Source organism: Benincasa hispida, chromosome 9 (assembly GCF_027475165.1).
Source record: "Benincasa hispida cultivar pf3 chromosome 9, pf3_genome.v1.1, whole genome shotgun sequence".
In the NCBI taxonomy this organism is placed as follows: Eukaryota; Viridiplantae; Streptophyta; class Magnoliopsida; order Cucurbitales; family Cucurbitaceae; genus Benincasa; species Benincasa hispida.
This window is the reverse complement of record NC_143486.1, coordinates 73,588,574-73,594,140: the sequence shown is the minus strand read 5'-3', so window position 1 is coordinate 73,594,140 and position 5,567 is coordinate 73,588,574. Positions and strand designations below refer to the sequence as shown.

Sequence of the window (5,567 nt, the reverse complement as noted above, 5' to 3'; positions counted from 1 at the left end):
TTCAATATAGTTATTTAATTGATTAATTAATGGTTAATTAATTGATTAAGAAATTATGAAGATTGAAGGTTAGTATAAATATATGATATTTATGATAGTTAATTAAATGTATATTAAATAGGATTTAATATATTATTATTTAATTAATGTATCAATTAATTATAAGAGTTATTTGATTAATTAGCACCAAGGGTATAAAGGAAAATATTTGGAGAAAGGTATCCTTTTCCATATAAATAAATCCTTATAGCCCATTTAGGTAAAGAGATTTTTTTATTGCACAAAATTTAAGCCTCCAACCTCTACTTTCTCTCTAACTCTCTCTAGAAATTCTCTACCCTTTTCCTCCTAAAAGTTTTTGGAGACCACTCTTCCAAGTTCTTCGGAATCCTAGAGAATAGCAAGGTAACTTTGTTGGTGGTGTCCTTTCTGGAGAAGTTCAAAATCATTGATAACGGTGGAAGAGGAAAGCTAGAGGAATCAAGAAATGTGAGCTTTGATTTCTTCCAATTTTTCCTCTTTTCTAGCATGTTTATGTTTTGTTTAAATATTTATCCTACAAATGCATGTTTTATTTTACTATTTTTGTTTCCATAAAAAATGAATGTCTAAATGCAAGGCGTTGACACGCTTCTACGGAAATTCGATTCCTTCAACTTTGATGATGCATTGTTCAAATTAATGCACTGTATTGGACTTGCAATTGATAGCTTAATTAGGTCGTAGCAGTTGTCTTTATGCGAATTGCTACTGAGTAGGCTTGTGTGGTGATTGAAATGATTAGAATTTTCTTAGCTATTGATCTGAACTGCCTTAGTCAAATTACTCGGTAAGTTTTCACTGAATAATTCTTTTATCTGTCAGTAACTTCTTGTAGTTAAGGATAGTTGCCATTAAGTCTCTATCAATCCTTATCTTATGAGCAGCCTTCTGTTAAGTTGTTTGTATGCTAGATACAGTTGGTTTATTTGAGTATGAAGAAGATTCGTGCATGTACTGTGACAACTCGGATATAACATACTATACCACTACCTTTTACTTGATGTTGAATTTCTTGAGAGCACGTTTTTTGCTCGAGTTCCCAACTCATTCGCATAGTACTCCCATTATAGTTTTGCTTTAAAGTGGTAACTCTCAGTGCCTACTGGTTATAATACTGATGAATGGAATGTCTTTAGGAGACTTAAATATACTAGCATTGGATTTTCTAAAGGGCTTTAATAGTGAGATATGTGATGGATGTTGTGTGGGCATTTAGGAGTGAAGCTTGAGGTTTTCTTCTGTTGGGTTTCTTCTATGGAATGATATTTTCTTAGATAATTTTACTTTTACTTATAATGTTGACTACTAAAATTCAAATTCTATTATTAATGTCTGAAATTTATTATCTTCTATTGCTATGTCACTATTGCAACCTCTTCTACAATCTGAATTTTGTTCTCTCTTTTTTATATTTTCATTTAAGTTAAGACTTTATGATATAGATGTTATTAAGCTTTCTTTTTTATATTTCATTTTGAAGTTGTGGGGCTGGGAGCTTTAAAGCTTACAGGGTACCTCCGGGAAAAACTAGAACATGTAGGTATTGATATCAATTTAATGGCTTTTGTTGTTTGAGTATTCCTTTCACTGGTTCCATATTAATTTGGTTTCCTGAATGGAAAATTTCGTGCTCAAGATAACTTAGTGCTCAAATGTAGTTGAAGAGTAAAGGCAAGTATAAACATGACTACTTATTCATTATATTATGTAGACATCTAGTACTTAAAGATTATTTCATTATTATTTACTGGTTTTTTGACTGTAGTATCCTCTATAAGTTGGGAGCACTAAATGTGGATACTACATCATGAGGTATATGAGGGATATTGTGACCAAAAGAAGCATTGTCATCTCAGATTTGGTATGTTATCAAACTATTTCAACATTTCAAATAGCGTAGGAAAAAGTGGAATTCATTATATATTTGGCTATTATGTTTATAGATTGATATAAGGAACTCATACTCACAAATCGAGTTAGACAAGGTGCAAGTTGAGTTGGCTGAATTTTTGTGTTGCTACATGTGATCGTAGGTGCCCGCACAATTTGGTCATTTTCAAGATGTTTGTTCTGGTTGAATTTCTGGATTTACTTCATATTGATATAGGTGTAATATTTTCTGGAACTGTTCATATGTGGAGGAAGGGGTGGTTAATTGTAGTTTTGGAAAGGTGGTTAATTGTTTCATGTGTTCATATGGAGATGGTGATTGCAAAGGTGGTTTTGATAGTTGTTACGAGGAGAATGATTTAGTTTTGTTAATATGGGGTGGATGGATAGTTTTGATAGAAGTTTCAGAAATGTTATTTTTAAAATTGTTCATATTGGGCTAACTGTGAGAATTATGTTCCTTATATTCTTTTGAAAATGTTCATATGAGTCTGTCCATATTCTTCTAGTTAACTTAGAAAATCCTTCATGAAGTTGTAAAGTTTTATATTGACAATGTTGAAGAATGTTATCTTTTGTCAAAGGTATTGAAAGAAATTTTGGTTCATAAGATTGAAAATGTGTTAGGTTGTTTATTTGGTTTGATGGATATTTGTCATAATATAATATATTATATGTGATTGTTGGATCAAAACAGGAATAATTTATGGGTAAACATCCATATTAAAAAAAAATTAAAAATCACAAGCATACTTGACGAGTTAAATATGTCAGGATATAGATATATTTAAGAAGTGGAAACTGTCAAAAAGTTTTGACTTGACACTTTATTCTTGTCAAGAACACTTATATTCTTTATATTTTTGCAGTATTAAGTAAAATATATCTTGACGTTTTTCACATATCAAGTGAAACTGTTCTTGACATTTTTTATTTGTCAAGAACAACAATATTCTTGACATTTCAAACATGTCAAGTATCACTGTTCTTAACGTTTTTTTTCCTAGTCGAGAACATCCACATTCTTGACACTAGATTTCTTGACGTTTTTTAAAATGTCTAGAACAGCGACACTAGACATTGAAAAAACATCAACAAATATTGTTTTTGTAGTAGTGAATCCACCAAATGTCGTAATTAAGATGTGTCATTACTTAAATACTAAGAGTGTATAATCATATCGCGCATGAATAACTTGGCATTAGACACATAGATAATAGAAGATAAGCCACTTAACTTTTTAGGACATTAAGTACATGAACATTTATTACTATTATGATATTTATAATATAAAGTTATTATTCTTTCTTTTAATAAATGTTTTACCTATTGAACTGACAAAATTGTCTAGTTTTTTATGATTCATGGTCACTAGTGAATGTTAGTCATCCAGAAAAAAGAAAATGAATGAGATGTTTGTCCACCACCGAAAAGACTTGGCTATTATAATGTCTAAATTAAGGTCAATAGAATACCAAAGTTATTTGGGTCCACTAACATAAATATATAATTGACCTATACTCTTTTCAATGAGGTTAAAGTTTCAAATCTTCATATCTCATCTTTGTTATTAAAAAAAAAATGATTATAATATTAATCGAGGAATATGGCATACTTCTTTTTTTTTAATGTAACTAGTTTTGAGTACGTGCATTACACATGGTGTTTAAATTTTATCGTATCAAATATTGAATTTAAAACTTGTTATAAAATGTTAAATACACAATTTCAACTATGAATTCTTTCATATTAGTCCTAAAGTTTTATTGTCGTTGTTATTTGAAAGTAATGTCATCAACTATAAAATAATAATAAAAGATAATGACAAGGGAGAAAGATAAGGCTTTTACATCTATGAACATTTTTTTTAAAGTAAGGTTCATGTTTTTTCATTATGACAAAAGACTTGGGATCAATAAATTATGAGAAATAAAAAAATTTTAAAATGAAACTCAATTTTTGTGATCCAATGGATGGTAAATAAGTCATTTTTAAACAGGATATATTATTATTTTAAAATTATTACTTAATTATTTTTTTAGCTGTCTAAAAAGAATATTTGATTATGACTAAAAAATGTTGTTAATTATTCATGTTAAGGTGAATGTGTGAGCATGTGGAGTAATTTATTTATTAATGTAATTAGTATTTTTAATAAAAAAAAAATAGAAAATTTATATTTAAATATTATTTAAGAGAGTAAAGTCCGTTAATATCACAAAAAAACATTTTATTTTATCAAATACTAAAGTTATTTTTCTACGAGTATAAAGTTGAATATATCTAAAATATTAATTGTTCGTACTTACCATGCAATTTAACAATAATTGGTTGAAAATACTATTATAGTGACACGATAAGAAAATAATTTTAGGTAGAAAAAAAGAAGAAAAAACTAAAATTAGATGGATATAAGTTCTCTTGAAAAAAAAATTAGTGAAAGCACTTTATCGTGTAGGTTATAGAAAAAAATCGCAAAATTACAAAGTTTCAAAGCCTTAAAATCAAATAATCATAATTGTTTTTCTCAAAGAAAAAAATCATTATCGATTATATTTATTTCTTTTTCAATTCATTATTCTTATTGTTATTTTTCTATTTCTAAAATGTTTTACTTAATTTGTTTTTTTATAAATATTATATTAGTGTTAATATTTCCCGTAAATTGTTTTTCTATTTCTAAAATGTTTTACTTAATTTGTTTTTTATAAATATTATATTAGTGTTAATATTTCCCGTAAATTTTTTTTCCAATCTTACAAATTTTATGTATTACAATTGACAAAATATCAACTATTAATTAATATGATATTTTGAAGTTTTAATTCATTTATGTAATTATATTTTGAATACAATGCAAGATTTTTATCACATTTTACATTTAAATTATGAAAATTATAATTTTGCTAAAAATACAAAGAATGTGAAGAATCATGGTGTGCAATATAACATAAAAAATAGATTTTAACTCTCATAGCCAGTTTGAAGGTTGCTGAACAACACTGCTTAAAAAATTGAAATGATTAGCAATATACTATATTATAATTGAAAAATAACATAAAAATAAAAAATGAAGAGAGAAACATAAAAATAAATAGAGAAAAAAAACTCAAAATGTTCTTATATTGAGTGTAGGAGAGAACCTACAAGAAAAAGAAAGAGAAACATAAAAATGAAGAAAGAGAAGAAAAAAAAAACCAGAGATAGAGAGAACCTTTTATAGTTGTAGAAAGGAAAGAGGTTACAAAACTTTTTATATTCAATAATTGAATTATAATTAGTTTCATTGTATATTTATATTCTAAAATGTAAATTTTCTTTTATTAAATCTAAATAATATAATTATATTTAATAATTAAATAAAATTAATAACAATGAATAATTTATATTAACTTCTTAATTAATTAGGCTATATTTTAACTGTTCATTTTTCCGACATAGAAATCTTACCATTATAGAGGTTACTAAAAAAATTCATGTCAAATAAATTTTAAAGACCACTGAATATTATCCGAATTTTTAAAAATAAAATTATGAAAAACAAACGAAAATATTAAATATTTGTTTGAAATCTAACCGTGTGAAACAAACAAATCGTTATAGTTAAATATGTAAATCTCAAGGTATAATACTAC

General features: G+C 26.5%; 1 long non-coding RNA gene across 3 annotated transcripts; it reads left to right on the top strand.

Annotated features, from left to right (window-relative positions):
- The first annotated feature begins 287 nt into the window (after positions 1–287).
- LOC150034067 (uncharacterized) lies at positions 288–2,383 on the top strand. 3 transcript variants are annotated; one of them, XR_016532385.1, is made up of 4 exons: positions 288–489; positions 1,523–1,578; positions 1,808–1,903; positions 1,986–2,383. It is a non-coding gene; the product is annotated as an uncharacterized LOC150034067 (long non-coding RNA). The 3 variants fall into 3 exon arrangements; XR_016532384.1 differs by having other exon boundaries at positions 1,808–2,383; XR_016532386.1 differs by having other exon boundaries at positions 1,523–1,582; positions 1,808–2,383.
- The last annotated feature ends 3,184 nt before the right edge of the window (positions 2,384–5,567 follow it).